This window comes from Schistocerca gregaria, unplaced genomic scaffold, assembly GCF_023897955.1.
Source record: "Schistocerca gregaria isolate iqSchGreg1 unplaced genomic scaffold, iqSchGreg1.2 ptg000350l, whole genome shotgun sequence".
Classification (NCBI taxonomy): domain Eukaryota; kingdom Metazoa; phylum Arthropoda; class Insecta; order Orthoptera; family Acrididae; genus Schistocerca; species Schistocerca gregaria.
In genome coordinates this window covers 1,426,494-1,453,118 of record NW_026061810.1, presented here as the reverse complement: position 1 = coordinate 1,453,118, position 26,625 = coordinate 1,426,494, and the positions used below count along the sequence as shown (strand labels likewise).

At 26.5% G+C, this 26,625-nt stretch overlaps 1 protein-coding gene and 1 long non-coding RNA gene across 2 annotated transcripts in view; one reads left to right on the top strand and one right to left on the bottom strand.

Moving 5' to 3' along the window:
• Positions 1-26,625, bottom strand: part of LOC126307608 (uncharacterized) — a 112,888-nt gene that overhangs the window by 70,725 nt on the left and 15,538 nt on the right. The gene's annotated exons all lie outside the window — the stretch shown is intronic.
• Positions 681-14,338, top strand: LOC126307612 (uncharacterized). The gene is made up of 2 exons (XR_007553648.1): positions 681-760; positions 14,243-14,338. It is a non-coding gene; the product is annotated as an uncharacterized LOC126307612 (long non-coding RNA).

Sequence of the window (26,625 nt, the reverse complement as noted above, 5' to 3'; positions counted from 1 at the left end):
TTGTTTTTATTTAATTTTTTAAGTAAAAATATTAACTTATTTATTCTTTAAGGGATAAGCTTTGAAGTTAATAACCTATAATTTATTTTATAGAAATATAATAGTAAGCTTTAAACCAGCTATCTTTAAGATTACGTTTTAGTTCATTATTTTTTATTTTGATTTTATAAATATTTTAGGTTTTTTATTAAGATTATTAATTTAATTTTAAAATTTTTGTAATAATGATAGAATTAGTATATTTATTTGTATGAAATTTTTACCTTGTGAACTTATTATAAGGAACTAGGCAAAATTGATTTCCGCCTGTTTATCAAAAACATGTCCTCTTGTTTATATTTTGAGGTCTGGCCTGCTCACTGAGCGTATTTTTAAAGAGCCGCGGTATTTTGACCGTGCAAAGGTAGCATAATCATTAGTCTCTTAATTAGTGGCTGGAATGAATGGCTTGACGAGAAATCAACTGTGTCTTAATAAATTTTTGAATTTAACTTTTGAGTCAAAAGGCTTAAATTCTTCTTTAGGACGAGAAGACCCTATAGAGCTTGACATTTTACTTTTATATAGTTTTTTGTTTGTCTTTCTATATTTAATGATGATGTTTTGTTGGGGTGACATGAAGAATAGATAAACTCTTCATTATTATATCATTTATTTATGTTTGTTATTTTGATCCAATTTTGGGTGCAGGAGCCCAATGATTAGGTCTGTTCGACCTTTAAATTCTTACATGATCTGAGTTCAGACCGGCGTGAGCCAGGTCGGTTTCTATCCTAAGATTGTTAATCCATATTAGTACGAAAGGACCATATGGTTAAAATATTTTTTGTTATATTGATTAATATTAATTTATTTACTATTTTGACAGATTAATGTGTTGAATTTAGAATTCATTTATGTAGACTTTTTCTACAAATAGTATTGATACTTTATGATTTATTTATATTTATTTTGAATTTTCTTTTATTGGTTATTTGTGTTTTAATTAGTGTTGCCTTTTTAACTTTATTAGAGCGTAAGGTTTTAGGTTATATTCAGATTCGAAAGGGTCCAAATAAGGTAGGTTTTGTTGGAATTCCTCAGCCATTTAGAGATGCTATTAAGTTAATTTGTAAGGAGCAGCCAATTCCTATTATATCTAATTACCTACTTTATTATTATTCCCCTGTTTTTAATTTAATGATTTCTTTAGCCGTTTGAATAATTTTTCCTTATTTAACTTATATGTGTTCTTTTTCTTATGGATTTTTATTTTTTTTATGTTGTACTAGATTAGGTGTTTATACTGTTATAATTGCTGGTTGATCTTCTAATTCAAATTATTCATTATTAGGTTCTCTTCGTTCTGTTGCTCAAACAATTTCTTATGAAGTTAGTTTAGCTTTAATTTTATTGTCTTTATTTATTTTAATTGGTAGTTTTAATATGTTTGATTTTATAAACTATCAGCTTTATTGTTGATTTATTATTATTTCTTTTCCTTTAGCTTTAGCTTGTTTTGCTTCTTGCTTAGCTGAAACTAATCGTACTCCTTTTGATTTTGCTGAAGGGGAATCTGAGTTAGTTTCAGGATTTAATATTGAGTATGGTGCGGGTGGTTTTACTTTAATTTTTTTAGCTGAATATACTAGAATTGTCTTCATAAGAATGTTATTGGCTTTAATTTTTTTGGGCGGTGATTTTTATTCTTTTATATTTTTTATTAAGCTTGCTATTATATCTTTTGGTTTTATTTGGGTTCGTAGAACATTACCACGGTTCCGTTATGATAAATTAATGTACTTAGCTTGAAAAAGTTTTTTACCTTTATCTTTGAATTTTTTTATTTTCTTTGTTGGTTTAAAGATTTTATTTATCTCATTTGTTTAGTGAAATTTTTTGCGAAAAGTTAATAGAAAAGTTAAACTTCTAACTTTATGTTTTCAAAACATATGCTTATCCTAAGCTAATTAACTTTATTCCTTAATTAATTTATCTCATGCGTTTGCGACATGGACATTAATTAAGAAATATGTGAAGTAAATAATTGTTAAGATTTGACCTGTTATAATATAAGGTTCTTCAACAGGTCGTTTACCAATTCACGTTAGTAAGCATACAACAACTACTATAATTCAGAATAAAATTTGATTAATAGGGTAAAATTGAATGCCTCGGAATGGTGTTTTATTATAAAATGGTAAAATTATTAAGATTCTAATTGATAAAAATTATGCAATAACACCTCCTAACTTATTAGGGATAGATCGTAGAATTGCATATGCAAATAGGAAATATCATTCTGGTTGAATGTGAACTGGTGTTACTAATGGGTTGGCAGGTACAAAGTTATCTGGATCTCCTAATAGGTAAGGATTAATTAAACATAGTATAATTAATAATGATGTTATTATTACAAATGTAATAGAATCCTTAAAGGTAAAGTATGGATGGAATGGAATTTTTTCAATATCTCCATTTAGTCCAAGAGGATTATTAGATCCTGTTTGGTGAAGAAAAAATAAATGAATTGCTGCTATAGCAGCAATAATAAATGGTAATACAAAATGGAATGTGAAGAATCGATTTAATGTTGCATTATCAACAGCGAATCCTCCTCATATTCATTGGACTAAATCTGTTCCTAAGTATGGGATTGCTGATAATAAATTAGTAATTACTGTTGCACCTCAAAAAGATATTTGGCCTCAGGGTAAGACATATCCTATAAATGCAGTTGCTATAACTAAAAATAAAATCACTGTACCAATTATTCAGGTATGTATATATATATAAGATCCATAGTAAATTCCCCGTCCTACATGTAAGAAAATACAAATAAAAAATATAGATGCTCCATTTGCGTGTAAGGTTCGGATAATTCAACCATTATTTACGTCTCGGCAGATGTGTACTACACTACTGAATGCTATTTCAATATTTGATGTATAATGTATAGCTAAAAATAGTCCAGTTACGATTTGAATCACCAAACATAACCCTAATAGGGATCCAAAATTTCATCAAAAAGAAATATTTGTTGGGGCAGGTAAGTCAATTAAAGAGTTATTAATAATTTTAATTAAAGGATGTCTTAATCGTAAGGGTTTATTCATTAGTAATTATCTTATTTTACGAATAGGTCCCTGATTAATATTGGTGATTTTAACAACTGCTAGTAGTGCTAAAAATAAATAAATTATTATTATTATTGTAATAATGAATGTTGGTCTATTATATAATTTTTCTAAAGATATTGTTATTTCTTGATAATTGATTGAATTATCAATATTTATTGTTTCGGTGTTTTTGAAAAAGTCTATAAATATAGATATATCTAGAATAATTAATATTAATATGATAAATACTCACATTATTAATGTAATAATTATAGTGATTGATTTAGGCTGAAATATTTCGTTTGATGCAATTCTTGTAATGTAAATAAATAATACTAGTATACCACCAAGAAATGTTAAAAATAAAATATATGATAATCAATATCTTTCTATTATTGTTCCTGTTATTAATCCAACTAGATAGGTTTGAAGGATAATAAAAAGCATTATTGATATTGGGTGTCTTAATTTAATAAAATTAATATTTATTACATTTGATAATGATATAATTATTATTTTGATCATTTCAGGGGTTAGTTTATTTAAAATACCGGTTTTGGGGACCGATGATGGAAGCTTTTCCACCTCTGAATTTTTAAAAGTGGGGGCTGGACTTATTTCCGGTTTACAAGACCGGCGTTTTTTTTAAACTATTAAAACTAATGTTTATATTCTCTATTTTTACTTCTTTATTGATTTATTTTGCTGGTGTTTATGTTTTTTCTTCTAAACGTAAACATTTATTAATGGTTCTTTTGAGATTAGAATATATTGTTCTTTCTTTATTTATGTTAGTTATTGTTTTTCTTATTGAGTTTGATTATGATTATTTTTTTCCTGTTATTTTTTTAGTTTTTTCTGTTTGTGAGGGTGCTTTAGGTCTTTCTATTTTAGTTTCAATAATTCGTTCTCATGGTAATGATTTTTTTAATTCTTTTGGTTTATCTTTATGTTAAAGTATTTGTTTATAACTATTTTTTTGATCCCTCTTTGCTTATTAAATAATTGTTGATGGTTGGTTCATTCTTTAATGTTTCTGTCGGGTTTTGTTTTTATAATTTGTGTTTATTCATATGCTGATTTGAATATAATTAGATATTATTTTGGTATTGATTATTTTTCTTTTAGTTTAATTTTACTTAGTTTTTGGATTTGTTCTTTAATAATCACTGCTAGAGGTTCAGTTTATTTAAGTTCATATCATTCTAATTTTTTTGTTTTTATGGTTTTGATTTTAATAATTATGCTTTATTGTTCATTTGCTAGATTAAGTCTTCTTTCTTTTTATATTTTTTTTGAGGCTAGATTAGTTCCTACTTTACTTTTAATTTTGGGTTGGGGTTATCAACCTGAGCGTTTGCAGGCTGGTGTTTATTTAATTTTTTATACTTTGGTTGCTAGATTACCTTTATTATTAGTTTTATTTAAGGTTTATGATTTTTCTAATACTTTATATTTTCCTTTATTGGTTGATTTTGGTTCTTATTATTTTATGTTTTATGTATTTATAATTTTGGCTTTTTTAGTTAAGATACCTATGTTTTTGGTTCATTTATGACTTCCTAAGGCTCATGTAGAGGCCCCTATTTCAGGTAGAATAATTCTTGCTGGTGTTTTATTAAAGTTAGGTGGTTATGGTATTTTTCGTGTTATAAAGGTTATTTCTTATTTGGGTTTAAAGTTTAATTATTTTTGATTGTCTTTAGGTTTATCTGGGGGTGTTATTGTAAGATTTATTTGTTTTCGTCAGGTTGATTTAAAGTCTTTAATTGCATATTCTTCTGTTGCTCATATAAGAATGGTTATTGGTGGATTGATGACTATGAATTGATGAGGTTGTGTAGGTTCTCTTTCTCTAATGGTTGGTCATGGTTTATGTTCTTCTGGTTTATTTTGTTTATCTAATATTATTTATGAACGTTTAGGTAGACGAAGATTATTAATTAACAAGGGTATAATTAATTTGATGCCAAGAATGGCTTTATGATGATTTCTTTTAAGATCATCAAATATGGCTGCTCCTCCTTCTTTAAATTTGGTAGGTGAAATTAGATTATTAAATAGAATTATATCTTGATCTTCTTTTAGATTCTTTGCTTTGATTTTTTTATCTTTTTTTAGAGCTGTTTATACTTTGTATATATATTCTTATTCTCAGCATGGGAATTATTATTCTGGTGTTTATACTTGTTCTCTTGGTTATTTTCGTGAATATCATCTTTTACTTTTACATTGATTGCCTTTAAATATTCTCTGTTTAAAGGGTGAATATTTCTTTGTTTAGTTTGCTTAAGTATTTTAATTAAAAATATTGTTTTGTGGAATCAATGATATGAAGTTTTTCATCTTAGGCCGTGAATTTATTTTCTATTTGTTCTTTGAGTTTTTTTTCTTTGTTTATTTCGAGAACTATAATTTTTATTTTAGGTATTTATTATTTAATAATTGATTATAGAGTTTTTGTTGAGTGAGAGCTTTTCAATTTAAATGGTTTTATAGTTGTTATAACTTTAATTTTGGATTGAATATCTCTTATTTTTATATCTTTTGTGATATATATTTCTTCTTTGGTTATTTATTATAGAGAGGATTATATATCTGGTGAAAAGAATATAAATCGTTTTATTATTATTGTTTTAATATTTATTCTTTCTATAGGTTTTTTAATTATTAGTCCTAATTTAATTAGAATTTTATTAGGTTGAGATGGTTTAGGTTTAGTTTCTTATTGTTTAGTTATTTATTATCAAAATGTAAAATCTTATAGTGCTGGTATATTAACTGCACTTTCTAATCGTATTGGTGATGTTGCTATTTTAATTTCTATTGCATGAATGTTAAATTTTGGTGGTTGAAATTATATTTATTATTATGATTTTATTTCTAATTCTTTTGAAATAAAGCTCATTACTATATTAATTGTTTTAGCAGCTATAACTAAGAGAGCTCAGATTCCTTTCTCTTCATGACTTCCTGCTGCTATAGCAGCTCCTACTCCTGTTTCAGCTTTAGTTCATTCTTCTACTCTTGTTACTGCTGGTGTTTATTTATTAATTCGTTTTAGACCAATATTGGATACTTATAATTGTGGTTGATTTTTACTTTTAATTGGTTGTATAACTATATTTATGGCTGGATTGGGCGCTAATTTTGAGTTTGATTTAAAGAAGATTATTGCTCTTTCTACTTTAAGACAACTTGGTTTAATAATAAGAATTTTGGCTATAGGTTATCCAAAGCTTGCATTTTTTCATTTATTGGCTCATGCTTTATTTAAGGCATTATTATTTATATGTGCAGGTTCAATAATTTATAATTTGAAGGATTCTCAGGATATTCGTTTTATAGGATCAATTGTTAATTTCATACCTTTAACTTCAGTTTGTTTTAATGTTTCTAGTTTATCTTTGTGTGGAATACCTTTTTTAGCGGGATTTTATTCAAAGGATTTAATTCTTGAGATGGTTTGTTTAAGATGAATTAATTGTTAAATTTTTTTTCTTTATTTTTTTTTCTACTGGTTTAACTGCTTCTTATTCTTTTCGTTTGTTTTATTATTCAATATCTGGTGATAATAATTTTTATTCTAGATTTTCTTTTGATGATAAAGGTTATTATATTTCATTTGGAATAATTGGTCTATTGTTTGTTGCTGTTTTTGGTGGTAGTCTTTTATCTTGATTAATTTTTCCTATTCCTCATGTGATTGCTTTACCTTATTATTTAAAGTTTTTAACTATTACAGTTGTTATTTTAGGTGCTTATTTAGGTTATCTTATTTCTAATTTTGATTTTTCTCATAATTTATTTTCTTTAAGTATACTTTCTTTTGTTAGATTTGCTGGTTCTATATGATTTATACCTTTTCTTTCAACTAAGTTTATTAGATATATTCCTTTAAAAATAGGTTATTATTCATCTAAGTCATTTGATTATGGTTGAGGTGAATTACTTGGTGGTCAAGGTTTATATAGATTATTTATTTATTTAATTGGTTATATTCAAGGTTGATATGATTCTAATTTCAAGATTTATCTTTTAACTTTTATTTTTTGAATATTTATTTTGGTAATATTATTTTCCGTTTACTTAAATAGCTTATAATTAGAGCGTGACACTGAAGATGTTAAGGAAGTATTTTTACTGTTAAGTATTTATAAATATAGATATATTATTTTTACAGTGAAAATGTAATGTTTTATTTAAACTATATAAATTTTAGAAATGTTAACGGAGTTTAACCGCTAATATAAAAAGTTAGCAGCTTTCATATTGGCTTTACATTTCCTTAATTGGAACTATTATAGTTCAATTATATTATTAACAGTAATACGCCTCTTTTTGGCTTCAATTAATAAGAATAAGGGTAGTACATACCAATCTTCCAGGTCGAAACTGACTGCAATATTTCGCTTCTTATTCTATTTAAGGTTGATTGATAATATCAATACTTTTTGAATGCAACCCAAATGTTATATTTAACTACAACCCTTTATTCTGCTCATTGTAATGCTCCTTGGTTTCATTCATGGTATAGTCCTCCTAATAGAACTAGAATAAAAAATATTGTTGATACTGTTCAGATTATAATGTCTGAAGTTTTAAAAATAATTACAATTGGTAGAATTAGTGCAATTTCTACATCAAAAATTAAAAAGATTACTGCGATTAGGAAGAATCGTATTGAGAATGGTATTCGTGCTGATCTTTTTGGATCAAACCCACATTCAAATGGTGATCTTTCTTCTCGATCATTAATTAATTTTTTTGATAGTGTTGTTGCCAGGATTATAACAATTATTGGAATAATAAATCTAATGAAAACTCTTGTTGATAGAATTAGAACTGTTTTTCTTGATTTATATCAAGCTTTCTGATTGGAAGTCAAATGTACTATTTATACTAGAAAAACAATTATCTACCTCATCAATAAATAGAGATATATAAGAATAATCATACTACGTCTACGAAGTGTCAGTATCATGCTGCTGCTTCAAATCCAAAGTGATGTCTTGGTGAAAATTGATTTATTGAGTGTCGAAGTAGACATGTTGATAAAAAGATTGTTCCAATAATTACGTGTAAACCATGGAGTCCTGTTGCAACAAAGAATGTTGATCCATAAACTGCATCTGCAATGGTAAAAGGTGCTTCTCAATATTCATATGCTTGAAGTATTGTAAAGTAAAGTCCTAATAACACTGTGAAGAATAATCCTTGTAGTGCTTGAGTATGATTAGATTCCATTAAACTATGATGTGCTCATGTTACTGTTACTCCTGATGCTAAAAGAATAGCTGTATTAAGTAATGGAATTTGTATAGGGTTAAAGGGTTGAATTCCTATTGGAGGTCATAGTATTCCTAGTTCAATTGTTGGTGCTAATCTTCTTCTAAAGAATGCTCAAAAAAAAGAAACGAAAAATAATACCTCTGATGCAATAAATAAAATTATTCCTCATCGTAATCCAATTGATACAAATCCTGTATGTAATCCTTGATATGTTCCTTCTCGTACTACATCTCGTCATCATTGAATTATAGTTAGTAGGTTAATTCCAAATCCAATTATGAATAAGTTAATATTAAATAGGTGGAATCATTTTGCTAGTCCTGATACTAGGACTATTGCTCCAATTGCTCCTGTTAATGGTCAAGGTCTATAGTCTACTAAGTGGAATGGGTGGTTTGAGTGAGTTGTTAACATAGGTTTAATATACTTCTCTAGAATATAGAGTTCTTAGAATTGAGAAAACATAGGCTTGAATTATTGCTACTGCTGATTCTAGAATTAATAGAAGTATTTGTCCAATAATTAGTAATGAGATTAAGTTTATTGCTATAGATGGTCCTGTGTTTCCTAATAAGGTTAATAATAAGTGTCCTGCAATTATATTTGCTGCCAACCGTACTGCTAATGTACCTGGTCGAATAACATTACTAATTGTTTCAATTAGTACTATAAATGATATTAATGCAGGCGGTGTACCTTGTGGTACAAGGTGTGTAAATATATGATTAGTATGGTTAATTCATCCAAATAATATAAATCTTAGCCATATAGATAGGGCAATTGCTAATGTTAATGCTAAATGTCTTGTTCTAGTAAAAATATAAGGGAATAATCCTATGAAATTGTTTAATAATATTATAATAAAAATTGAGATGAAAATGAATGTTGTTCCATTAAATGATTTTGGTCCAAGAAGTGTTTTAAATTCATTATGTAAGGTTAAATTTAGTTTATTTCAGATAATGTTAATTCGTGATGGTGTAAGTCAAAATAGTGATGGGATTAATAATAGTCCTAGAAATGTTCTAGTTCAATTTAATGATAAATTAAAGATGTTAGTTGATGGGTCAAATGTTGAGAATATATTTGTTATCATTTTCAATTTAAGTTTTTTATTTCAATTGTTCCTTTTTCTGCTCTTTTAATAAGGTTAGGTTTAAATGAGAAGAAGTTTATTTGATTAAACAAGATTAATGTAGCTGAAAATATAATGAATAGTGAGAATCATATAAGAGGGGATATTTGAGGGATTTGGATATAATTTCCCCATCAGAAGTAGTCGTTAATTTACTATTATTTGGTTTAAGAGACCATTACTTACTTTCAGTCATCTGATGAATTTCAAGGTGTACTAATTTTTTTTAGTTACTTTAGATTGACACTCTAATGTTATTTATTTTAACTAACTCCTTAAATTATCTTAGATAATCACTTAATAAATAAATTTACTGAAGTTCTTTCAATTACAATTGGTATAAATCTGTGGTTTGCTCCACAGATTTCTGAGCATTGTCCAAAGAATAATCCAGGTCGATTTATTGTGAATGTTCCTTGATTTAACCGACCTGGCGTTGCATCAATTTTAACCCCTAATGCAGGAACTGCTCATGAGTGTAGAACATCTGATGCTCTTGTTAATACTCGTACTTCTGTATTTATTGGTAGGATTGTTCGGTTATCTACATCTAGTAGTCGGAATCCATCATTTTCTAGGTCTTGTTCTGGTGTTATATAAGTGTCAAATTGTACGTCTAAAGTCCTTAGTATAATGAAATTAAGGTTGATGTTGAAATCAATCCTATTGTTGAAATTATTACTGTTATAGGAAGAATGATTCTTGATTTTTGGGACTTTATCTTTATAGATCACGAATTTTCTGTGTATGATATAATTAGAGCTGAGAATCTAATACGTATATAGTAGTAGAGTGTAATTGTAGTTAATACAACTATAATAGTTATAATAGTTGTTATATTGTTTTCTATTAATGATTGTATTACAATTCATTTTGGTAAGAATCCAAGGAATGGTGGTAGTCCACCTAAAGATAATAAAGATAAGAAAATTATGAATTTAATTTCGGTTTTTATATTTCTGGCTGAATAAATTTGATTTATGAAAAATAAATTTATTTGCTTAAATAATAAAACTATAATTAATCTTAATAGTGAGTAAATAATGAAGTATAGTTCTCAGATGTTTTCTCTGACTGTTAATGATCTAATTATTCAACCTAGATGTCTGATTGATGAATATGCTAAAAGTTGTCGTAAGGATGTTTGATTTAAACCTCCTATTGCCCCAATAATAATTCTTAAGATAATAATTGTTCAAATAAAAGTTCTTAATTGAATACAATAGGATAAGACCATTATTGGGGCGATTTTTTGTCATGTTATTAATGTTAAACAATTATTTCATCTTGATGCTCCTATAACTTCTGGAAATCAGAAATGGAAAGGTGCAGCTCCAATCTTTAATAATAGTCTAGATCTAATTATTATTGATGGGATAAATTCTGTTTCCCATCCCATGGGATATTTTATTTGAATCAGCAAAATTGAAAATAATAATATTGTCGATGCTATTGCTTGGACAATAAAATATTTAATTGATGATTCATTTATTATTATATTTTTATTTCATGTTAGGAGCGGAATAAATGAAAGTAAGTTGATCTCAAGTCCTATTCAAACCCCAAATCAGGAATTTGATGAAATGGACAGGATCGTTCCTATCATTAATGTTGATAGGAAGAGAAGTTATGTAGAGTTGTTGGTCATTAAAAAGGAGAGGATTGATACCTCTATAAATGGGGTATGAACCCATTAGCTTGTTTAGCTTACCTTTTTACATTAAGGTGTATGATGCACGTTAGTTTTTGATACTAAAGGAGGTAGTTTAATTCTATCTTATGTAATTTTAATGAAGGTAATTTTATTTACTTTATTTACCCTATCAAGGTAACCCTTTAATCAGGCACTTCATTTATTTAATATATAAATCGAAAGTTTTTTTTTAAATTCTTTTATGTATTATTTTGTTTAATTAGGATTAATTTATCCTGCTCATTTTATTTTTTTTATATATATATATATATATAATAAATAATTTATATTAATATATTACATTTAATTGAAATTAAAGTATTATAAGTTCATCTTACCATTATCAATTGATTATTTTAATGCAATTATTTACCTAGGATTATAGCTACTTATGTTTTTAGCTTAAAATAGGTTATTATAATATAATATATATAATAATATGTAATTTAATATTTAATATTATTATAATTGGATATAATAAATAAAATTATTAATTTAAATATAAAATATTATAATTAATATAAATAATTATATTAATTATAATAATATAATTATGTAAATTATCTATAATTAGATTATTTAACTAATATATATGAAAGTTAACTTCATATAAAAAAAAGAATTCATATTAATAACATATTATATTAAATTACATAATTGTATAAAATATATTTATTATATTATTTAATCTTTCTTTATTTATTAGTGAAAAGAAAGATTAAATAAGAAAGAATATAATACATTTATTGCTATACATGTTCCATATTAATCTTTAATTATATATAATAGAGAAGTTGTTGTGGTCATACATAGGGGCGTTTCTTTTTTTTTGTTAATGTTTGTGGTTTTTTTCTTTTTTTTTCTTTAAATATTTGAATCTTTTATTTTTTCCTGAATTAATAGATTTAAAATTTTCTTATTTTTTATTTTTAAAAGTTTTATTCTTGCTTGTTTATTCACTTTTTCTTTGTATTATATGTAAGTTTTGTTAGACAAAAATGTTCTTTTTGCAGTAATTTGATTTAATTATCAAGTGATTTTGGATTTAGCAATTGATTTAGTATCGGCATAATTCGTGCCAGCAGCCGCGGTTATACGATTGATACAAGTGAATATTATTGGTTAAAACAGTTGTTTATATTATTAGGGTTGAAATATAAATTTGTAAGGTGAAATGTTAAAATTTATTTGTGGCCCTTTTTATGAATCTGTGAAATTTAAATAATAAACTAGGATTAGATACCCTATTATTTTAAATGTTAATTATATTTACCAGGGTACTATTAGTTAAGGTCTTTAAACCCAAAGAATTTGGCGGTATCTCATTCCATTCAGAGGAACCTACCCCATGATTGATAATACACGATTTACTCTACTTAATTTATTTGTTTGTATATCTCCGTTATCAGAGAATCTTTTTAGAGTTATAATTCTCAAGATTTATAATTATAAAATATTTCAGGTCAAGGTGCAGCTTATAGTTAAGAGGAGGTGGGTTACAATAGGTTTTTGTTTATAACGGATTTGATAGTGAAATACTGTTAATGAAGGTGGATTTGATAGTAACTTAATTTATTTAATTTAACTGATATTGGCTCTGAGATGTGTACACATCGCCCGTCACTCTCATTATTGATTATTCTATTTTATTTTAAAGTAGCTTCAATTTAGATGAGATAAGTCGTAACATAGTAGATGTACTGGAAAGTGTATCTACGAAGAGTTTCAAGATATAACTTATTAGTAAAGTGTTTCATTTACACTGAAAATTTTTCTGTGCAAATCAGGATATCTTGATTATTTATTTTATTATATTTATTTTTTGTTTATTTAATTATTTAATATAAATAATTTTATTGTATTTTTGTCTTAGTATATTTTATAGAATTGATTTTTTAAATTATAGTTTATTGGTAATGTAAGTGTTTTATGAAATATTATTTTAAATTTTTTTAAGTAGATTTTATTTATTGTACCTTTTGTATCAGGGTTCATCAAAATTTTAGTACTTATTTTACTTGTCTCGATTTGGGTTGATTTATAAATAATTTATAGTTAATGTATCATAATTATTATTAAATTATTTATAGAAATGAGATGTTAATCGTTTCCCAAGATATCTAGTTTCTTAAGAAAAAATTTAATTTTTTAAAGTTATTTGTTTTTATTTAATTTTTTAAGTAAAAATATTAACTTATTTATTCTTTAAGGGATAAGCTTTGAAGTTAATAACCTATAATTTATTTTATAGAAATATAATAGTAAGCTTTAAACCAGCTATCTTTAAGATTACGTTTTAGTTCATTTTTTTTTATTTTGATTTTATAAATATTTTAGGTTTTTTATTAAGATTATTAATTTAATTTTAAAATTTTTGTAATAATGATAGAATTAGTATATTTATTTGTATGAAATTTTTACCTTGTGAACTTATTATAAGGAACTAGGCAAAATTGATTTCCGCCTGTTTATCAAAAACATGTCCTCTTGTTTATATTTTGAGGTCTGGCCTGCTCACTGAGCGTATTTTTAAAGAGCCGCGGTATTTTGACCGTGCAAAGGTAGCATAATCATTAGTCTCTTAATTAGTGGCTGGAATGAATGGCTTGACGAGAAATCAACTGTCTCTTAATAAATTTTTGAATTTAACTTTTGAGTCAAATGGCTTAAATTCTTCTTTAGGACGAGAAGACCCTATAGAGCTTGACATTTTACTTTTATATAGTTTTTTGTTTGTCTTTCTATATTTAATGATGATGTTTTGTTGGGGTGACATGAAGAATAGATAAACTCTTCATTATTATATCATTTATTTATGTTTGTTATTTTGATCCATAATTTATGATCATAAGATTAAGTTACCTTAGGGATAACAGCGTAATTGTTTTTGAGAGCTCATATCGACAAAGCAGATTGCGACCTCGATGTTGGATTAAGAAAAATTTTGGGTGCAGGAGCCCAATGATTAGGTCTGTTCGACCTTTAAATTCTTACATGATCTGAGTTCAGACTGGCGTGAGCCAGGTCGTTTTCTATCCTAAGATTGTTAATCCATATTAGTACGAAAGGACCATATGGTTAAAATATTTTTTGTTATATTGATTAATATTAATTTATTTACTATTTTGACAGATTAATGTGTTGAATTTAGAATTCATTTATGTAGATTTTTTCTACAAATAGTATTGATACTTTATGATTTATTTATATTTATTTTGAATTTTCTTTTATTGGTTATTTGTGTTTTAATTAGTGTTGCCTTTTTAACTTTATTAGAGCGTAAGGTTTTAGGTTATATTCAGATTCGAAAGGGTCCAAATAAGGTAGGTTTTGTTGGAATTCCTCAGCCATTTAGAGATGCTATTAAGTTAATTTGTAAGGAGCAGCCAATTCCTATTATATCTAATTACCTACTTTATTATTTTTCCCCTGTTTTTAATTTAATGATTTCTTTAGCCGTTTGAGTAATTTTTCCTTATTTAACTTATATGTGTTCTTTTTCTTATGGATTTTTATTCTTTTTATGTTGTACTAGATTAGGTGTTTATACTGTTATAATTGCTGGTTGATCTTCTAATTCAAATTATTCATTATTAGGTTCTCTTCGTTCTGTTGCTCAAACAATTTCTTATGAAGTTAGTTTAGCTTTAATTTTATTGTCTTTAATTATTTTAATTGGTAGTTTTAATATGTTTGATTTTATAAAATATCAGCTTTATTGTTGATTTATTATTATTTCTTTTTCTTTAGCTTTAGCTTGTTTTGCTTCTTGCTTAGCTGAAACTAATCGTACTCCTTTTGATTTTGCTGAAGGGGAATCTGAGTTAGTTTCAGGATTTAATATTGAGTATGGTGCGGGTGGTTTTACTTTAATTTTTTTAGCTGAATATACTAGAATTGTCTTCATAAGAATGTTATTGGCTTTAATTTTTTTGGGCGGTGATTTTTATTCTTTTATATTTTTTATTAAGCTTGCTATTATATCTTTTGGTTTTATTTGGGTTCGTGGAACATTACCACGGTTCCGTTATGATAAATTAATGTACTTAGCTTGAAAAAGTTTTTTACCTTTACCTTTGAATTTTTTTATTTTCTTTGTTGGTTTAAAGATTTTATTTATCTCATTTGTTTAGTGAAATTTTTTGAGAAAAGTTAATAGAAGAGTTAAACTTCTAATTTTATGTTTTCAAAACATATGCTTTTCCTAAGCTAATTAACTTTATTCCTTAATTAATTTATCTCATGCGTTTGCGACATGGACATTAATTAAGAAATATGTGAAGTAAATAATTGTTAAGATTTGACCTGTTATAATATAAGGTTCTTCAACAGGTCGTTTACCAATTCACGTTAGTAAGCATACAACAACTACTATAATTCAGAATATAATTTGATTAATAGGGTAAAATTGAATGCCTTGGAATGGTGTTTTATTATAAAATGGTAAAATTATTAAGATTCTAATTGATAAAAATAATGCAATAACACCTCCTAACTTATTAGGGATAGATCGTAGAATTGCATATGCAAATAGGAAATATCATTCTGGTTGAATGTGAACTGGTGTTACTAATGGGTTGGCAGGTACAAAGTTATCTGGATCTCCTAATAGGTAAGGATTAATTAAACATAGTATAATTAATAATGATGTTATTATTACAAATGTAATAGAATCCTTAAAGGTAAAGTATGGATGGAATGGAATTTTTTCAATATCTCCATTTAGTCCAAGAGGATTATTAGATCCTGTTTGGTGAAGAAAAAATAAATGAATTGCTGCTATAGCAGCAATAATAAATGGTAATACAAAATGGAATGTGAAGAATCGATTTAATGTTGCATTATCAACAGCGAATCCTCCTCATACTCATTGGACTAAATCTGTTCCTAAGTATGGGATTGCTGATAATAAATTAGTAATTACTGTTGCACCTCAAAAAGATATTTGGCCTCAGGGTAAGACATATCCTATAAATGCAGTTGCTATAACTAAAAATAAAATCACTGTACCAATTATTCAGGTATGTATATATATATAAGATCCATAGTAAATTCCCCGTCCTACATGTAAGTAAATACAAATAAAAAATATAGATGCTCCATTTGCGTGTAAGGTTCGGATAATTCAACCATTATTTACGTCTCGGCAGATGAATGCTATTTCAATATTTGATGTATAATGTATAGCTAAAAATAGTCCACTTACGATTTGAATCACCAAACATAACCCTAATAAGGATCCAAAATTTCATCAAAATGAAATATTTGTTGGGGCAGGTAAGTCAATTAAAGAGTAATTAATAATTTTAATTAAAGGATGTCTTAATCGTAAGGGTTTATTCATTAGTAATTATCTTATTTTACGAATAGGTCCCTGATTAATATTGGTGATTTTAACAACTGCTAGTAGTGCTAAAAATAAATAAATTATTATTATTATTGTAATAATGAATGTTGGTCTATTATATAATTTTTCTAAAGATATTGTTATTTCTTGATAATTGATTGAATTATCAATATTTATAGTTTCGGTGTTTTTGAAAAAGTCTATAAATATAGATATATCTAGAATAATTAATATTAATATGATAAATACTCACATTATTAATGTAATAATTATAGTGATTGATTTAGGCTGAAATATTTCGTTTGATGCAATTCTTGTAATGTAAATAAATAATACTAGTATACCACCAAGAAATGTTAAAAATAAAATATATGATAATCAATATCTTTCTATTATTGTTCCTGTTATTAATCCAACTAGGAAGGTTTGAAGGATAATAAAAAGCATTATTGATATTGGGTGTCTTAATTTAATAAAATTAATATTTATTACATTTGATAATGATATAATTATTATTTTGATCATTTCAGGGGTTAGTTTATTTAAAATACCGGTTTTGGGGACCGATGATGGAAGCTTTTCCACCTCTGAAGTTTTAAAAGTGGGGGCTGGACTTATTTCCGGTTTACAAGACCGGCGTTTTTTTTAAACTATTAAAACTAATGTTTATATTCTCTATTTTTACTTCTTTATTGATTTATTTTGCTGGTGTTTATGTTTTTTCTTCTAAACGTAAACATTTATTAATGGTTCTTTTGAGATTAGAATATATTGTTCTTTCTTTATTTATGTTAGTTGTTGTCTTTCTTATTGAGTTTGATTATGATTATTTTTTTCCTGTTATTTTTTTAGTTTTTTCCGTTTGTGAGGGTGCTTTAGGTCTTTCTATTTTAGTTTCAATAATTCGTTCTCATGGTAATGATTTTTTTAATTCTTTTGGTTTATCTTTATGTTAAAGTATTTATTTATAACTATTTTTTGATCCCTCTTTGTTTATTAAATAATTGTTGATGGTTGGTTCATTCTTTAATGTTTCTGTCGGGTTTTGTTTTTATAATTTGTGTTTATTCATATGCTGATTTGAATATAATTAGATATTATTTTGGTATTGATTATTTTTCTTTTAGTTTAATTTTACTTAGTTTTTGGATTTGTTCTTTAATAATCACTGCTAGAGGTTCAGTTTATTTAAGTTCATATCATTCTAATTTTTTTGTTTTTATGGTTTTGATTTTAATAATTATGCTTTATTGTTCATTTGCTAGATTAAGTCTTCTTTCTTTTTATATTTTTTTTGAGGCTAGATTAGTTCCTACTTTACTTTTAATTTTGGGTTGGGGTTATCAACCTGAGCGTTTGCAGGCTGGTGTTTATTTAATTTTTTATACTTTGGTTGCTAGATTACCTTTATTATTAGTTTTATTTAAGGTTTATGATTTTTCTAATACTTTATATTTTCCTTTATTGGTTGATTTTGGTTCTTATTATTTTATGTTTTATGTATTTATAATTTTGGCTTTTTTAGTTAAGATACCTATGTTTTTGGTTCATTTATGACTTCCTAAGGCTCATGTAGAGGCCCCTATTTCAGGTAGAATAATTCTTGCTGGTGTTTTATTAAAGTTAGGTGGTTATGGTATTTTTCGTGTTATAAAGGTTATTTCTTATTTGGGTTTAAAGTTTAATTATTTTTGATTGTCTTTAGGTTTATCTGGGGGTGTTATTGTAAGATTTATTTGTTTTCGTCAGGTTGATTTAAAGTCTTTAATTGCATATTCTTCTGTTGCTCATATAAGAATGGTTATTGGTGGATTGATGACTATGAATTGATGAGGTTCTGTAGGTTCTCTTTCTCTAATGGTTGGTCATGGTTTATGTTCTTCTGGTTTATTTTGTTTATCTAATATTATTTATGAACGTTTAGGTAGACGAAGATTATTAATTAACAAGGGTATAATTAATTTGATGCCAAGAATGGCTTTATGATGATTTCTTTTAAGATCATCAAATATGGCTGCTCCTCCTTCTTTAAATTTGGTAGGTGAAATTAGATTATTAAATAGAATTATATCTTGATCTTCTTTTAGATTCTTTGCTTTGATTTTTTTATCTTTTTTTAGAGCTGTTTATACTTTGTATATATATTCTTATTCTCAGCATGGGAATTATTATTCTGGTGTTTATACTTGTTCTCTTGGTTATTTTCGTGAATATCATCTTTTACTTTTACATTGATTGCCTTTAAATATTCTCTGTTTAAAGGGTGAATATTTCTTTGTTTAGTTTGCTTAAGTATTTTAATTAAAAATATTGTTTTGTGGAATCAATGATATGAAGTTTTTCATCTTAGGCCGTGAATTTATTTTCTATTTGTTCTTTGAGTTTTTTTCTGTTTATTTCGAGAACTATAATTTTTATTTTAGGTATTTATTATTTAATAATTGATTATAGAGTTTTTGTTGAGTGAGAGCTTTTCAATTTAAATGGTTCTATAGTTGTTATAACTTTAATTTTGGATTGAATATCTCTTATTTTTATATCTTTTGTTATATATATTTCTTCTTTGGTTATTTATTATAGAGAGGATTATATATCTGGTGAAAAGAATATAAATCGTTTTATTATTATTGTTTTAATATTTATTCTTTCTATAGGTTTTTTAATTATTAGTCCTAATTGAATTAGAATTTTATTAGGTTGAGATGGTTTAGGTTTAGTTTCTTATTGTTTAGTTATTTATTATCAAAATGTAAAATCTTATAGTGCTGGTATATTAACTGCACTTTCTAATCGTATTGGTGATGTTGCTATTTTAATTTCTATTGCATGAATGTTAAATTTTGGTGGTTGAAATTATATTTATTATTATGATTTTATTTCTAATTCTTTTGAAATAAAGCTCATTACTATATTAATTGTTTTAGCAGCTATAACTAAGAGAGCTCAGATTCCTTTCTCTTCATGACTTCCTGCTGCTATAGCAGCTCCTACTCCTGTTTCTGCTTTAGTTCATTCTTCTACTCTTGTTACTGCTGGTGTTTATTTATTAATTCGTTTTAGACCAATATTGGATACTTATAATTGTGGTTGATTTTTACTTTTAATTGGTTGTATAACTATATTTATGGCTGGATTGGGCGCTAATTTTGAGTTTGATTTAAAGAAGATTATTGCTCTTTCTACTTTAAGACAACTTGGTTTAATAATAAGAATTTTGGCTATAGGTTATCCAAAGCTTGCATTTTTTCATTTATTGGCTCATGCTTTATTTAAGGCATTATTATTTATATGTGCAGGTTCAATAATTCATAATTTGAAGGATTCTCAGGATATTCGTTTTATAGGATCAATTGTTAATTTCATACCTTTAACTTCAGTTTGTTTTAATGTTTCTAGTTTATCTTTGTGTGGAATACCTTTTTTAGCGGGATTTTATTCAAAGGATTTAATTCTTGAGATGGTTTGTTTAAGATGAATTAATTGTTAAATTTTTTTTCTTTATTTTTTTTCTACTGGTTTAACTGCTTCTTATTCTTTTCGTTTGTTTTATTATTCAATATCTGGTGATAATAATTTTTATTCTAGATTTTCTTTTGATGATAAGGGTTATTATGTTTCATTTGGAATAATTGGTCTATTGTTTGTTGCTGTTTTTGGTGGTAGTCTTTTATCATGATTAATTTTTCCTATTCCTCATGTGATTGCTTTACCTTATTATTTAAAGTTTTTAACTATTACAGTTGTTATTTTAGGTGCTTATTTAGGTTATCTTATTTCTAATTTTGATTTGTCTCATAATTTATTTTATTTAAGTATACTTTCTTTTGTTAGATTTGCTGGTTCTATATGATTTATACCTTTTCTTTCAACTAAGTTTATTAGATATATTCCTTTAAAAATAGGTTATTATTCATCTAAGTCATTTGATTATGGTTGAGGTGAATTACTTGGTGGTCAAGGTTTATATAGATTATTTATTTATTTAATTGGTTATATTCAAGGTTGATATGATTCTAATTTCAAGATTTATCTTTTAACTTTTATTTTTTGAATATTTATTTTGGTAATATTGTTTTTCGTTTACTTAAATAGCTTATAATTAGAGCGTGACACTGAAGATGTTAAGGAAGTATTTTTACTTTTAAGTATTTATAAATATAGATATATTATTTTTACAGTGAAAATGTAATGTTTTATTTAAACTATATAAATTTTAGAAATGTTAACGGAGTTTAACCGCTAATATAAAAAGTTAGCAGCTTTCATATTGGCTTTACATTTCCTTAATTGGAACTATTATAGTTCAATTATATTATTAACAGTAATACGCCTCTTTTTGGCTTCAATTAATAAGAATAAGGGTAGTACATACCAATCTTCCAGTTCGAAACTGACTGCAATATTTCGCTTCTTATTCTATTTAAGGTTGATTGATAATATCAATACTTTTTGAATGCAACCCAAATGTTATATTTAACTACAACCCTTTATTCTGCTCATTGTAATGCTCCTTGGTTTCATTCATGGTATAGTCCTCCTAATAGAACTAGAATAAAAAATATTGTTGATACTGTTCAGATTATAATGTCTGAAGTTTTAAAAATAATTACAATTGGTAGAATTAGTGCAATTTCTACATCAAAAATTAAAAAGATTACTGCGATTAGGAAGAATCGTATTGAGAATGGTATTCGTGCTGATCTTTTTGGATCAAACCCACATTCAAATGGTGATCTTTTTTCTCGATCATTAATTAATTTTTTTGATAGTGTTGTTGCCAGGATTATAACAATTATTGGAATAATAAATCTAATGAAAACTCTTGTTGATAGAATTAGAATTGTTTTTCTTGATTTATATCAAGCTTTCTGATTGGAAGTCAAATGTACTATTTATACTAGAAAAACAATTATCTACCTCATCAATTAATAGAGATATATAAGAATAATCATACTACATCTACGAAGTGTCAGTATCATGCTGCTGCTTCAAATCCAAAGTGATGTCTTGGTGAAAATTGATTTATTGAGTGTCGAAGTAGACATGTTGATAAAAAGATTGTTCCAATAATTACGTGTAAACCATGGAATCCTGTTGCAACAAAGAATGTTGATCCATAAACTGCATCTGCAATGGTAAAAGGTGCTTCTCAATATTCATATGCTTGAAGTATTGTAAAGTATAGTCCTAATAACACTGTGAAGAATAATCCTTGTAGTGCTTCAGTATGATTAGATTCCATTAAACTATGATGTGCTCATGTTACTGTTACTCCTGATGCTAAAAGAATAGCTGTATTAAGTAATGGAATTTGTATAGGGTTAAAGGGTTGAATTCCTATTGGTTATAAATAATTATATTAATTATAATATTTTATATTTAAATTAATAATTTTATTTATTATATCCAATTATAATAATATTAAATATTAAATTACATATTATTATATATATTATATTATAATAACCTATTTTAAGCTAAAAACATAAGTAGCTATAATCCTAGGTAAATAATTGTATTAAAATAATCAATTGATAATGGTAAGATGAACTTATAATACTTTAATTTCAATTAAATGTAATATATTAATATAAATTATTTATTATATATATATATATAAAAAATAAAATGAGCAGGATAAATTAATCCTAATTAAACAAAATAATACATAAAAGAATTTAAAAAAAAACTTTCGATTTATATATTAAATAAATGAAGTGCCTGATTAAAGGGTTACCTTGATAGGGTAAATAAAGTAAATAAAATTACCTTCATTAAAATTACATAAGATGGAATTAAACTACCTCCTTTAGTATCAAAAACTAACGTGCATCATACACCTTAATGTAAAAAGGTAAGCTAAACAAGCTAATGGGTTCATACCCCATTTATAGAGGTATCAATCCTCTCCTTTTTAATGACCAACAACTCTACAAAACTTCTCTTCCTATCAACATTAATGATAGGAACGATCCTGTCCATTTCATCAAATTCCTGATTTGGGGTTTGAATAGGACTTGAGATCAACTTACTTTCATTTATTCCGCTCCTAACAAGAAATAAAAATATAATAATAAATGAATCATCAATTAAATATTTTATTGTCCAAGCAATAGCATCGACAATATTATTATTTTCAATTTTGCTGATTCAAATAAAATATCCCATGGGATGGGAAACAGAATTTATCCCATCAATAATAATTAGATCTAGACTATTATTAAAGATTGGAGCTGCACCTTCCCATTTCTGATTTCCAGAAGTTATAGGAGCATCAAGATGAAATAATTGTTTAACATTAATAACATGACAAAAAATCGCCCCAATAATGGTCTTATCTTATTGTATTCAATTAAGAACTTTTATTTGAACAATTATTATCTTAAGAATTATTATTGGGGCAATAGGAGGTTTAAATCAAACATCCTTACGACAACTTTTAGCATATTCATCAATCAGACATCTAGGTTGAATAATTAGATCATTAACAGTCAGAGAAAACATCTGAGAACTATACTTCATTATTTACTCACTATTAAGATTAATTATAGTTTTATTATTTAAGCAAATAAATTTATTTTTCATAAATCAAATTTATTCAGCCAGAAATATAAAAACCGAAATTAAATTCATAATATTCTTATCTTTATTATCTTTAGGTGGACTACCACCATTCCTTGGATTCTTACCAAAATGAATTGTAATACAATCATTAATAGAAAACAATATAACAACTATTATAACTATTATAGTTGTATTAACTACAATTACACTCTACTACTATATACGTATTAGATTCTCAGCTCTAATTATATCATACACAGAAAATTCGTGATCTATAAAGATAAAGTCCCAAAAATCAAGAATCATTCTTCCTATAACAGTAATAATTTCAACAATAGGATTGATTTCAACATCAACCTTAATTTCATGATACTAAGGACTTAAGTTAATCAAACTAATAACCTTCAAAGTTATAATTAAAAGAATAATCTTTTAGGCCTTAGTAAAATTTTACACCTCTAGAATTGCAGTCTAGAATCATAATTGAATATAAGACCTAAATATGATAAGAGAGAAAACATCTCATAAGTAGATTTACAGTCTACCACCTAAAATTCAGCCATCTTACCGCAAAAATGATTATTCTCAACAAACCATAAGGACATTGGTACTTTATACTTCATATTTGGAGCATGAGCAGGAATAGTAGGAACATCAATAAGAATACTTATTCGTGCTGAACTTGGCCAACCCGGATCTCTAATTGGGGATGACCAGATTTATAATGTTATTATTACAGCTCACGCATTCGTAATAATTTTCTTTATAGTAATACCTATTATAATTGGTGGATTTGGTAATTGACTTGTTCCACTAATAATTGGTGCACCAGATATAGCATTTCCACGAATAAATAATATAAGTTTTTGATTACTACCACCTTCACTAACCCTTCTTCTTACATCTTCTATAGTAGATAATGGTGCTGGTACAGGATGAACAGTTTACCCTCCTCTAGCAGGAGCTATTGCACACGGGGGTGCATCTGTAGATCTAGCTATTTTTTCACTGCACTTAGCAGGTGTATCATCTATTCTTGGTGCAGTGAATTTCATTACAACAGCAATTAATATACGATCAGAAAGTATAACTTTAGATCAAACACCTTTATTTGTATGATCTGTAGCTATTACAGCATTACTTCTCCTTCTTTCACTTCCAGTTTTAGCAGGAGCTATTACTATATTATTAACAGATCGAAATTTAAATACATCATTCTTTGACCCTGCAGGAGGGGGTGACCCAATTCTATTTCAACATCTATTTTGATTCTTTGGACACCCAGAAGTTTATATTTTAATTCTACCGGGGTTCGGAATTATTTCACATATTGTATGTCAAGAAAGAGGAAAAATTGAATCATTTGGAACATTAGGTATAATTTATGCTATACTATCAATTGGACTAATAGGATTTATTATATGAGCACATCATATATTTACAGTAGGAATGGATGTTGACACACGAGCATATTTTACATCAGCAACAATAATTATTGCTGTACCTACAGGAATTAAGGTATTTAGATGATTAGCTACATTATATGGAACTAAATTCAAGTTCAATCCACCATTATTATGAGCTCTAGGATTTATTTTCCTATTTACAATTGGTGGATTAACAGGATTAGTATTAGCAAATTCATCACTTGATATTGTATTACATGATACATATTATGTAGTAGCCCACTTTCATTATGTATTATCTATAGGAGCAGTATTTGCAATTATAGGAGGTGTCATTCAATGATATCCACTATTTACAGGATTAACTATAAATAATACATGATTAAAAATCCAATTTACAATTATATTCATTGGAGTAAATTTAACATTCTTTCCTCAACACTTCCTAGGATTAGCAGGAATACCTCGACGATACTCTGACTACCCAGACGCATATACATCATGAAACGTAGTATCAAGAATTGGGTCTACAATTTCTATTGTAGGAATCATTATATTCATTGTAATTATATGAGAAAGAATGATTACAAACCGAGCAATTATATTTAGAGCTAACATAAGAAGATCAACAGAATGACTACAAAATAACCCTCCTGCAGAACATAGTTACTCAGAATAACCATTAATCTCTAGATTCTAATATGGCAGATTAGTGCAGTAGATTTAAGCTCTACAAATAAAGGTTTGACCTTTTATTAGAAAATATTTATTAATGGCAACATGATCAAATTTATCTCTTCAAGATGGAGCTTCACCATTAATGGAGCAATTATCATTCTTTCATGATCATACTATGGTTGTATTATTATTAATTACAGTAATTGTAGGTTATGCCCTAAGTTATATATTATTTATTGCCTATACTAACCGTAATATACTTCATGGACATTTAATTGAAACAATCTGAACAGCTTTACCAGCAATTACATTAATTTTTATTGCCCTTCCATCATTACGACTATTATATTTACTTGATGATTCAGTAGATGCAATAATTACAATTAAAACCATTGGACGACAATGATATTGAAGATATGAATATTCAGACTTCATAGACGTAGAATTTGACACTTATATAACACCAGAACAAGACCTAGAAAATGATGGATTCCGACTACTAGATGTAGATAACCGAACAATCCTACCAATAAATACAGAAGTACGAGTATTAACAAGAGCATCAGATGTTCTACACTCATGAGCAGTTCCTGCATTAGGGGTTAAAATTGATGCAACGCCAGGTCGGTTAAATCAAGGAACATTCACAATAAATCGACCTGGATTATTCTTTGGACAATGCTCAGAAATCTGTGGAGCAAACCACAGATTTATACCAATTGTAATTGAAAGAACTTCAGTAAATTTATTTATTAAGTGATTATCTAAGATAATTTAAGGAGTTAGTTAAAATAAATAACATTAGAGGGTCAGTCTAAAGTAACTAAAAAAAATTAGTACACCTTGAAATTCATCAGATGACTGAAAGTAAGTAATGGTCTCTTAAACCAAATAATAGTAAATTAACGACTACTTCTGATGGGGAAATTATATCCAAATCCCTCAAATATCCCCTCTTATATGATTCTCACTATTCATTATATTTTCAGCTACATTAATCTTGTTTAATCAAATAAACTTCTTCTAATTTAAACCTAACCTTATTAAAAGAGCAGAAAAAGGAACAATTGAAATAAAAAACTTAAATTGAAAATGATAACAAATCTATTCTCAACATTTGACCCATCAACTAACATCTTTAATTTATCATTAAATTGAACTAGAACATTTCTAGGACTATTATTAATCCCATCACTATTTTGACTTACACCATCACGAATTAACATTATCTGAAATAAACTAAATTTAACCTTACATAATGAATTTAAAACACTTCTTGGACCAAAATCATTTAATGGAACAACATTCATTTTCATCTCAGTTTTTATTATAATATTATTTAACAATTTCATAGGATTATTCCCTTATATTTTTACTAGAACAAGACATTTAGCATTAACATTTGCAATTGC